The 12,123-nt window shown below is 45.8% G+C and overlaps 1 protein-coding gene across 25 annotated transcripts in view; it reads left to right on the top strand.

Moving 5' to 3' along the window:
• FARS2 (phenylalanyl-tRNA synthetase 2, mitochondrial) overlaps positions 1-12,123 on the top strand; it is a 495,105-nt gene that overhangs the window by 930 nt on the left and 482,052 nt on the right. The gene's annotated exons all lie outside the window — the stretch shown is intronic.

Here is a 12,123-nt window from a genome sequence, read left to right as displayed (position 1 = left end):
AGCCGCCTCGTGACGTGGTGGACAAAGTCGCACCTTCTGGTCCTTGTGCTCGAGGCTGGACGAAGGGAGTCCTGAGCCAGGTGTCGTGGTTGCAAAGCGCTTTCCTTTTCCGGAATCTTTATATAACCATCGTTAGGAAGAGCCGCGGCTTTCTGCGCGCGAAAGACCGCAAGCAGTGTCTTCGAACGTGAAAGCCAAGTTTGCACGGGCATCCGTCTGCGCCGTCACAGAGCCTCGGTTGTCTGCGTCTGTCGTATTTCTGGGCTTTAAGCGACACTTGCTCTGTGCAGCAGCAACTTGTATTTGCAGAAAACACCTGTTTGACTTTTCCGCACTCTGGCGTATTTGCAGCCCTGGGTCCTTGCCCCAAGTCCTGGTGCAATGGCATTGTTTCAGAGAGCGGATAGAATATACTCTCATTAAGAACCTTTTAAGCCTCTTGTCTGATTTCTGTAAGTTTTCAGACATCTAGGCGTCTCACAGCAGGTTTCTGTTTCTGATTTTAAAACATGCTAGCAAAACTGTCAGGCCACTGCCTCAGGTAAGAGGCAAGAGCTTTTAATAGTTGTTTTCCTTTAGGCGTTTCTCAGAGGATCCAGGACCAAGTAGATAGAATAAGGCCCAGACCTCTTTCCTCTTAGGATACGCTGTTGTGTGCTGATGCTGTAAAATAAGTGACAACTGGGAAAAACTACGCCAGTAATGTAAGTTACGGGTCAAGCTAACCATCACACTGAGAAGGAAAAACAGAATAATTTTGGTTTCCTTAAAAGTGCTGGAGATTACATTGTTGTCTTTTGCTTTCATCTGAAAGTAAGATTGGCGTAAATTCTTCATGCAGTTGCTTTATTTATGCATAATCATCAGTGAATTCAGTGATTGATACGTGTAGTGTACTAAATGGCCTTTGTGGTGATGAGCGTTGTCTAAAGAAATACGTAATGTTTACATTATTTGGGGAGCCTGGGTCACCTGTGAGGACAGAGAGGTTGAGGTTAGCAAAGTGACAGCTTTCCAGTGCTGAGTTTGTGGGACACCGTGGATTTGGACCAGGTTGCTGCACTGGGCCCACAGACCAAACCAATAGAAACTTAATCACAGTAAATGACTGTGGGTTGGTTGTAGAGGCCCGTGTAGCCAATTACTACTTAGGCTGAAGCCAGTTGAGTGTGTGTTGATTGAGTAAGCTGCAGCCAGGTGGATCCTGTTCTCTGCTCCTCTTCGTTTTCTGTAAACGTTGTCCCATCAGATGGGTGGTGGAGTTCTCAGAGGTTGCTTTGGTTCTGGGAGCTACCCAACTTGAGAATCGTTTCGTCCTGTTATTTTTTGGTCGTCTTAACCTCATTCTACTGAATTTAATTAGCCTAAAAAATTTCCCCTTTAAAACCAGTTGATACTATGCTTTACAGAAGTGTTTAACTTGAAACGATTTACTGGTGTATTGGCTGTCATTGTCTTGAAAGAATAAAAAATGCATTCTGAAGCGAAATCTGTATTTTTGTGTATCTTCATTGCAGAGGCAACTATCTTTATTATATTTCAAGCAAAAAGTCTATTTGAGATAGAGTTGGACCAGCAGCTGAGGCTGGACCTTACTCACATGTCCTTCAATGTACCTTTTACTCTGAGCTGGGGTTTTTCTTGGGTAATAACCATAAACTAAGGGGTAACCACCCACTATGACCCAGGCCTGAAAATGTGAAAATTTTCGTAATTCTCAGTTGTCCGTGGTTCTCAGCCGCCTGTTCTTCACTACGTAGGTCCATGTGTCACCTGACGTAAAAGACAGCCTTGTCAGTAAACCCTTACACTTTGTGAATAGGAATCTCTCTAACCATAATAAGCAGCGGTTTAACATTCAGCTTAATGACCAAAATGACGTGTAAAGGAAATGTTGTCTGGAAGAAGTAACTCGTGTACTACATGGAAGTTATCCTGCCCCTGCGTGGACCTGGATCTTCACTGCAAACTCGTTTTTGCTGATCTCCCATGTTGACAGGCTGTGGAGCTGGAAGACACATCACAGAGAGGCTCACTGGCTCGCACAGCTGAGCAAGCTGAAGCCCTGCCCTCCTCCGGCAGCACTCACTGCTCATTTTGAAGTGCCAGCCTTTACGTCAGAAGATGTAGTTACATTGATGAGCATATGGGGAACTAGGTGAACGGTAATTTATTGTTGACAGGTGCTTTGATCATGGTGATATTTCCAGATATTAAGGGAGTACAAAAAAGACATTCAACCAGGACTTTGCCCGAAACCAAAGCTTTCCTCTTAGGAAACAGATAGGGGAAGCCAGATGAACGATGTGTAAGTTAGAGATTGCTGTGTATTAAGCAGCGCATGGGGGCTTGAGGAAGTACCCTCTGTCCAGGGATTCTGAGTGGTTTGGAATGACAGGGAGCATCTACCATAGACGTGGTTATGCTTCCTCTCCTGGCAGTAAGTCATTTCTTCCTTTGTGCATTGGCTGTGTCATGTAAGTCCAGAAGAACTTAACCAGGGATGGACACAACCTCCCCCTGTCCTGAGACCGCACAGCGCTTCACCAGCACCTGCTGACATGGCGATGAGTCACCCAGATGTTGATCGGCTTGCAGTTCAAAGCAGGATTTTGTCATATTCAAGGAGTGTTGGAATTTTCTTTATTTTAAAGATTTATTTGAAAGGCAGAATTAGATCTCCCATTGCTGGTTCACTCCCCAAGTCCTTAATAACGACCAGGGCCGGGCCAGGCTGAAGCCAGGAACTTAATCTGGATTTCCCAAGTGGGTGACAAGGGCCCCAGCCCTTGGATCATCTTTCGCTGCTCTCTCAGGTACATTAGCAGGGAGCTGAATTGGAAGTGGAGCAGCTGGGACTCGGTGTTGGTGGGTGTCGGAATGTGATACAGGCATCACAGGTTACTATTTAGCTGGCTTACCACAACACCGGCCCCCAAAACTATCTGTGCAGGCTGCCTTGTAGTTCAAGACTCTTTTCTTCTAATGATCTGAGAACTGCAAATCAGAGATCCTGTTTTCCCAGGAGTTTGCAATGTAAGCACATACAAAATTCACCATAGGAAGTACCGAGTACCAAAAGGCAGGTGCTGGTGAAGCGTTGTGGGGTCTCAGGACAAGGGGAGGTCTTGTCCATCCCTGGTGCCTGGGAGCGTGGCTGAGACCGAGCCGTCAGACATTTTACACCGTGGACAATTCGCTGGGTGGTCTGGGAAACACCTGCAGGAATTGGGGTGGGGTGGGGACTTTTATGCAGCTGTGTTTGTGTTGGGCTTAAGAGGATTTGGGGTTGAGCTTGGCCTGTAGAGGAATAGGAGGATCCAGCTGTGTGGGTTTTGGGGAGGGGGCAGGACAGCTACTGCAAGAGGCAGTTGCCCTTTACCTGGAAAAGGGTAAAGGAGAGAGCCTGAGTGAGGGTGAGGGAATGATAGTCGTGATCCAGAGAACCCTGGGAGGGGTCCACGCAGGCCTGGAGGGTGAGAGCAGGGAGGTCCAGGGCGTGGGAACTAGGGGACTTCAGAAAGCGCATAGGAAATGGAAGTAGAAGCAAGTTTGTTTTGGTGCCAATGTTTAAACAATTGTTAGAACCGTTTATTAGAGCGAGAGTGCTGCCGTGTACTGGTTGACCCCCTGAATGCCTGTGGCAGCTGAGGCTGGTTCTGGTCAAAGGCAGGAGCTGAAAACCCTAGTCTAGGCCTGGGGCTCCCACATGACTGGTAGGGACCTGACTCCTTGTCATCACCTGCCACTTCCCAGGGTGCGGATTGGCAGGAAGCTGAAGTGGAGAGCAGAGCTGAGACATTAGCCAGGACCTCTGATGTGGGGTGCAGGTGTCCCAGCAGGTCTGTTAACTGCCCGGCCAAACACCCTTCCCTCTATCTGCCCACCCCAACCCCTCATTTAAAAATCTATGCATGGCCATGGCTCACTGGGCTAATCCTCCCCCTGCAGCGCGGGTACTCCGGGTTCTAGTTCCAGTTGGGGCGCTGGTTCTGTCCCGGTTGCTCCTCTTCCAGTCCAGCTCTCTGCTGTGGCCCGGGAGTGCAGTGGAGGATGGCCCAAGTCCTTGGGCCCTGCACCCCATGGGAGACCAGGGGGAAGCACCTGGCTCTGGGCTTCGGATCAGCACAGCACACCAGGCATAGCGGCCATTTGTGGGGTGAATCAACGGAAGGAAGACCTTTCTCTCTGTCTCTCTAACTCTGCCTGTCAACAAAATTCTCTGCGTAATTTTTCTGTAATATGCATTTTCTATCACTTTTGAAGATCCCTGTGTTATGCAAAGGCTGAGTTCTTTGATGCCTTCCCTTAACCCTTCCCTTACTTGGTGGGAAGGCTGTTATCTCCCTATCAAGAAAGGGAGAGTGGGAGGGTGGTTGTTCAGCCCAGGGTCAGATGCGGGAGCTGGGCATTGGCCCTGGGTGTGGTCTCTCTGCCCAGAGGCAATGCAGCATTGAGAATGTCTTTTGTGCCAACTTCGGGAGTGTGTAGTTTATTCATAGTTCTTGAATAACTGCATTTTAGCCATACTTGAATTATAATTTAGTTGGATTCTCACATATTTGTAAAGCTAACTGGTTGATTTAGGAAATATTCAGAAGATCTCAAATGTCGATTTTTTTGATACTAGCTTTTGTGTGTGTGTGTGTGTGTGTGTTTAGCCTGTCTTTGAAAAGACTTGGTACCTTTTTTTAAAATTTTTTTTAAAGATTTATTTTATTTACTTGAAAGGCAGAGTTAACAGAGGGAGGGAGAGACAGAGAATGAGGTCTTCCATCTGCTGGTTCACTTCCCAAATGGCCACAACAGCCAGACTGAAGACAGAGCCAGGGACATCTTCTGGGTCTCCCATGTGGATGTGGGGGTCCACAGATCTGGGCCATGCTCTGCTGCTTTCTCAGACACATATGCAGGGAGCTGGATTGGAAGTGGAGCAGCTGGGACTCGAACTGGTACCCATATGGGATGCTGGCATCTCAGGCAGCAGCTTTACCTGTTGTGCCATAGTGCCTGCCCCAACTTGGTGCCTTTTTCAAGTTCTTTGTGTACCTGTGTGTTTGTAAGCGCATGGACATGTGGATGTGTGACATTTCCTCTTGGAATCCTCTGAGACATTTCTATGGAAGGGCTTTCAAATACAGTTAGGGCAACTGTCCTGTGTCTTGAGGAATTGAGAAAGCCTTGAATACATATGCAGCAGCATGTAGATATTCTAGCTTTGTTGATTGGAGGTTAAGCGTTCCTTCACTGTGGGCAGTTGGATTGGCCATTGATTTGGTATAAATTATATCAAGTGTCCTTCAGTTCTATAGGATTTTTTTTCCCAAGCCAGATCTTTCTAACGGAAAGAAGCAAACCTCCACCAGCCCGGGAGCTCTTTGCCACTGCCATTTGTGGTAAAATTCCGATAGAGATCACCTTCAGGCCTTCTGTCTTTTTTCGAGGGCTTGGCTGTTTTCATTTTTTCCGTTATGTTTCTGCACGACCTGTTAGATTTGCTGCATGTGATGATGATGGTGGCTTTTATTTAGAGTTTCTTTTTTTTTTTTTTTAATATTTTATTTATTTGGAAGGTAGTTACAGAGGGAAATACAGAAAGGTCTTCCTTCCACTGATTCACTCCCCAAATGGTGGCAACTGCCAGAGCTGCGCCGATTCGAAACCAGGAGCCAGGAGCTTCCTCCTGGTCTCCCAAGAGGGTGCAGGGGCCCAAGCACTTGGGCCATCTTTGATGCTTTCCCAGGTCATAGCAGAGAGCTGGATGGGAAGAGGAGCAGCTGGGACTAGAACCGGTGCCAACATGGGATGCCGGTGCCACAGGCAGAGGATTAACTTGCACCACAGTGCCGGCACCCAGAGTTTATTTTCTCCTACAGGAGCTTTGCTGTGCACTTCACCAACATCTCACTTTAGTACTTTCTCTAAGGACCAATTTGAAGTTCTGCTTGACTTGTGTTACTGCGGAGTAAGAACTTCTGTCTCTTGTTGGTTCAGGTCAGTTGGCTGTAGGATTTGCAGGCTTGGCTATTTAGGGAAAAGCAGCCGATGTATATTGTACGGTCACTCTAGTAATACTAGGAAATGTGTTGTAAGGTATGTAAGACTGAGTTCTATAACATTAACTAATCTTTCCAAAGGATGATTTGTTTTCGAAATTATACTGAAGACCCTTATTAACCGTCAAAGCCATATATAGAATTCATAATGTCTTTTCTATTACATTTTATGTGATAAAGTATTTCATCAGTTTTTAATCTAAAAATGTATTTGGATTGAGGCAGTTGAACTTGGCAACCTCGTACTCTGTACGTGTAATTGTGAACTTGAGTATTTAAGAGTATTTAGGGCCTGGCTTGTGTGAAATGGATTACAGCCATGTTGGCAGGCAGTGAAACACAGCTTCGTTAATTAGAATATTGGAGAATCACCTTTATGACAGCCTGAGACTCTGGGGTGTAGGGCGAAGTGCCGTGGAGAAGGGATGAGCTAGAAGACGGTGTAGGAGGCGGCGCACGCCTCTCTTGACATTTGAGGTGAGGCTGTTGTTACCTATCCAGTCTTGGAGCACTTGAAGCAAGGGCCTCTGCCTGACCATTTATGACTTTAAGCCCTGTGAAGAGTCCTGTTTGCACTGCTGGTGCTGGGATCTGGGGCTGGTAGGATGGTAAGTGCAGTACGGCTTTCAGGCTGTGAGTGGTGGCCTCCAGAAGCAGCCACACTCAGTCTGGAGACCCCTGCGCTGAGAACTGTGCAGAGATTCCCTGCCCGCAGAGCTGCAGTCTCCTAAACGTTGTTTTCTGTGCTTTCTGGAGCTATTTGAAAATGAAGTGTTCATTACCGTTCTGATCCTCAGGTATGGTCTTAAGATGTATATGGACTAATGTTGCCACACCACGGATGGTAATTTCTCTGCTGCTGGCCCTGCCAAAACCCTGCAGTACTTTTATTTATTAATTTAAAAGATTCATTTAGGGGCCAGTGCTGTGGCATGGAGGATAAAGTCGCCACCTGCAGCGCCGGCATCTTATATGGGCTCCAGTTCAAGTCCCGGCTGCTTTACTTCTGATCCAGCTCTCCACTGATGCACCTGGGAAAGTAGCAGGAGATGGGCCAAGCTCTTGGGCCCCTGTACCCATGTGGGAGACCCGGAAGAAGTGTTATTTATTTATTTGGCAGAAGGTGTTGGCTCCCCACAAACCATACTTTTTCCTTACCAACAAAATTGTGATTTTGTTTGATTTCTGGTGTGGGCGTCCACGTGCCTCGCTCGTGGAAACGAATCGTAATGCCTTAGACGTCTGTAGCGGTGCTCTTTCGTCTTTACCAGATACTTGATTCTTACAGCCAGGAGCAGCCAAGAGACAAAGATTTTGCTCTTTTATTAAAAGAAGTTTTCGTGAAGAAGGACTTGCTTGCACTTGCTTCTGGCGTGACGGATGCTTGAACTCTGTACCTTACAGTGACCAGTGGACGATGAGGGAAAGGCCGAGAGAACACAGAGTGCAAGCTAAACCTTGGTTTTCCTGAGCTGCAGGATGAACGCTGTGGCTGGATGCCTCCGGACTGGTTAACAGGTGCCTTTCTCCTCACTGCTCAGCCTCAGCGCCACTTCACCAGTGGAGGGCCTCCCTAATTCCAGTTTGAGTGACACCATCTAATTTACAGTTGCTTAAACATGCTGTTCCGTACCTTTGCCTTTTATGATTTAAAGTTAATTAATTGTTTGTTTAATGTTGCCTTCTCCTTCCAGGATGTCACTTTCAGGAAGTCAGGACTGTTTCTGTTTTGTAGGTACAGCACCTGGTTGTTGCTCGATAAACATTTGTTCAATGAATGAAAGAAAATAAGCTTGAAGTCCTTAAATTTCTGCACTTTCACCCTCCTGCCACATCACAGCCGGTGATTCTGCATAATATGTTCAGCCGCAGCACAGACGCTGTTTCCTGTTGCTCAGGCTTTAGGTTCAGGTTTTAGACCGTTAGGCTTTACTTCTCTTGACCTCAGTGGAAGATACAGTAGGAGTAGCCGAGTGTCGTTTATTTATGTATTATTGTGTCACTTTTAGCAGAATGATCAGTATTTAAATACTTTTTCTCGTGTTATCAATTCTCCTAGAATTTTACACTTTTTTTTTTTTTTTTTTTTTTTTTTTGGACAGGCAGAGTGGACAGAGAGAGACAGAGAGAAAGGTCTTCCTTTACCGTTGGTTCACCCTCCAATGGCCGCTGTGGCCGGCTCACCGCGCTGATGCGAAGGCAGGAGCCAGGTGCTTCTCCTGGTCTCCCATGCGGGTGCAGGGCCCAAGCACTTGGCCATCCTCCACTGCCCTCCTGGGCCACAGCAGAGAGCTGGGCTGGAAGAGGGGCAACCAGGACTAGAACCTGGAGTGCCAGCACCGCAGGCGGAGGATTAGCCTATTAAGCTGCGGCACCGGCTGGAATTTTACATTATTTTAAAACAAGTCTTATTGGCCCTATTTTTACCACTAAGTCAGGAGCCTCTGGTGGTGAATAGATTGTTTATTTTATGTCTTTGAATACTGCTGGGAGCATGGACGTGATTATCATTTTAGTGGGATTTTGTGCTCAGTCACTAGGCCTGTTGTTTTAAATTGCATTTGGAATCTGTTTTCATCCTAGAAGAATAATCTCAGAAAGAATTCTATGAATTGACAAAAGTTATTGACTTGTAATGGAGATGCTGTAAAATAAATTTTTAGTTTCAGCATGCCATAATCCTAGATTGTTGGTATTAGTTTTACTGTGTCTGGGAGATTTATTGTGTATTTTTGAAATGATTGTAAATGCTGTATATGTGATAGTGATGGAGAAAACTTTACCAGGATTTTGTCAATTTGGTTGCATTTCACAGCTATAAGATTTTCTGTGTCATTCGAAGTAAGTTACTTGGTGTTTGGTGACCATATAGTTCACTTCTTTCTTGTCTTTCTTTCCCTTTCTTTCCTTTTCTTTTTCCTTTTTTTTTTTTTTTTTAAGATTTTATTTATTTGAAAGGCAGAGTTACAAGTAGAGAGAGTGAGCTTCCATCTGCTGGTTCACTCCCCAGATGGCTGCAACGCCTGGGCTGCTCGGAAGTAGAGCTGCACCCATATGAGATGCTGGCGTTGCAGGCGGCTGCTTAGCCTGCTGTGTCACAAGGCCAGCCCTGTATGGATTATTTCTTAATCTGGACAGTTTTGGTATCAGTAAATATGGATGCTTGTAAGTATTTATGCTGAGACAAAAAGCCCAAACCAGAACAGTCTTGTATAGTCACCCTATTGCATACAGTAATCAGTGATGACAGTGTTACTCTCCATACCCTCGTTTTAAGATTTTCCAAAATTGGAGACTTCTCTGTTCTCATAACAAAGCCACAGGCTGTTTAGTTTGCACAGAAGTGGAAATTGTATTGACCAAAATCCGGGGCTATCAAACAGCTGCTCTTTACCGTCCTTCCCTGTGGAATGAACGCATCTTTGTCATCTTCTGCCTGCAAGTGGGTTTCGTTAATTGTCTGCAGCCCTGGATTCCCAAACCACTGTGGTTCTCTGGGCAGAATGAGGGTGTGGGCGCAGGGTGCAACAACTGGTGTTCGTGCCTTAGGGTTGAAACTCTGCACCTCAGTACAGCCAATAACCATGCACACAGTGAAGAAGTATTATCATCTTACCAGGAACATCAAAGAGCAGTCGGGCATTTCAGGAGCTTTAAGCAGGGGATTTGCGGGATTTCCGGGTCTTTTCCCCTTTGCAGCTGTGCAGCCTGTGATGTGGAAGGGGCAGCAGCCCTCCTTTCCTGGATAGAGGGAGTCATTGGCTGTTAACTCTGTCATAAAGATGAGAACCAGTTAAAGCCAGTGCAGTGTGGTCTGGAGTGTCATGAAAGCATGTTCCTGATGGGTCACAGATGGTATTTGAGTTCCCCACCTCCCCAATTTCTAGTTGGCGGTCATTGCAGAAGCATGTGACAAACCTCTTGTTTGATTCTCATACAATTCAAGAGTGGGGAACCTTTTTCTGGCAAGGGTCATTTGGATATTTATAAAATCGTACATAGGCCATACAAAATTATCAACTTAAAAATTAGCCCGCAAGGGGCCGGTGCTGTGGTGCAGTGGGTTAATTCTCTGCCTGAAGCACCGGCATCCCATATGGGTGCCGGTTCTAGTCTCGCTGCTCCTCTTCCGATCCAGCTCTCTGCTATGGCTTGGGAAAGCAGTCAAAGATGGCTCAAATCCTTGGGTCCCTGCGCCCACGTGGGAGACCTGGAAGAAGCTCCTACTTTCAGATCGGCACAGCTCTGGCTGTTGTGGCCAATTAGGGAGTGAATCAGCAGATGGAAGTCCTTTCTCTCTCTCTGCCTCGCCTCTCTCTGTGTAACTCTGACTTTCAAATAAATAAATCTTTTTTAAAAAAAAGCCTGCTATAGATTTATTGGATTTCTCTTTTTAAATTTTTATTTATTTGAAAGTCAGAGTTACACAGAAGTAGAGGTAGAGAGAGAGAGAGAGAGAGAGAGAGAGAGGGAGGTAGGGCTTCCATCCAGTAGTTCACTCCCCAGATGGCTGCAACCACTGGAGCTGTGCCAATCCAAAAAGTCCGGAGCCAGGAGCTTCTTCTGGGTCTCCCACGCAGGTACTGCTTTTCCCAGGCCATAGTAGAGAGTTGGATCAGAAGTGGAGCAGCTGGAACTCGAACCGGCGCCCATATGGGATGCTGGCACTGCAGGCGGCAGCTTTAACCACTATGCCAAGGCGCTGCCCCAGGTTTATTGAATTTCAAGTTACACCTGTGGTTGCTTTGACAGGGCCAGACCAAATGGTTTTTGCGGGCCTCTGTGGCCCCTGAGCTGGAGGTTCCTCATCCCTGTACTAATTGAAGGTAATAAACACTATTTTGTTTGGCCCAAATGAAAACAAAAACATACTTCAGCTTCATGAGTTTAAATAAGTGGCCTCAGTTCACATGGCAGATTTGATATTTGAGATCAGGCGCGTTCATGGTGGTATGGCCGTAGACAAGATTTGATATTTGAATTGAGGACTGCTGCTTCTAAAATGTTTGCATTTTCTGGACTGTGTCATGCCTTATTTGATTGGTGGTTTGAATCCCAAAATGCAGCCATGAAAATCTAAAGAAAAAAATTGCACTTAATTCCTACTTAGCATCCTCCTACTCTGGGTAAGCATTTTTGCAGCTGACTTAACATTAGTTTTGAAGCCTTTAGTAGTCCAAGAGTTGGGTTAGTCTGTATTCTCTTTGGCTTTGGGGTAGACACAGTACATTTGGTGTGTGGGTGATGATAGGGAATGATTATTACTGTGCATACAGTATGCATTGGATGACTATATCCTGCTCTATCAGTAGTTTGATGAAACATGAACTTTAGTTTTACATCTTGTTAGAATCCCTCCCAACATCTTATTCAACTTCAGTTACAGTATTTTCTTGCTTTACTGTGGGTTTTGTGATTTTTAGGCTGAAGAATATGAATTTTAAAAGATTTTGGTCTTTTTACTTCAATTATAACCGATTTCCAATTTGCGCTAGACAGTTTTGTGAGCCACATGAACAAGGGCTTATGGACACCTGTGTGTCAAATTTATTTGTATTTGGAAAGCAGAGAGACAGTGACAAATTGAATGAGGTCATCTACTGGTTCACTTCCCCAAATGCCTGCAACAGCTAGGCTAGGCGAGGATGAAGCCAGGATTCCAGAACTCAATCTAAGTTTCCCACATGGTTGGCAGGGTTCCAGGTACTTGAGCCACCATCACCTACCTCTAGAGTGCATTGGCAGGAAGATGCATCAGAAATGGAGGAGCTGGGACTTGAACCAGGCGCTCCAGTATGGGAAAGGGCATCCCAAGCAGTGACTTAACTGCTGTGCAAAATGCCCTCCCCTGCTTTTTCCATAATGAGCTTTACATGAGCTTTTTGCAGACTCCTCAGGTGTGTAGTCTCCAATTTTCAAACATACACAGATAGTGTGGTGATTACAAAAAATATGCAGTTATTATAAGCTGTGATTCATTAATGCTTTCAAGTACTTTTGCATTTCAGTGGATGCTAGAAGTGACTATATTTCTCATCTTCCTGGGGGATTGGGTTGAATATTTTTC

This window comes from Oryctolagus cuniculus, chromosome 5 (assembly GCF_051225735.1).
Source record: "Oryctolagus cuniculus isolate XC-2025 breed Fujian yellow rabbit chromosome 5, ASM5122573v1, whole genome shotgun sequence".
Lineage (NCBI taxonomy): Eukaryota > Metazoa > Chordata > Mammalia > Lagomorpha > Leporidae > Oryctolagus > Oryctolagus cuniculus.
This window is presented reverse-complemented; position numbering and strand designations above follow the sequence as displayed.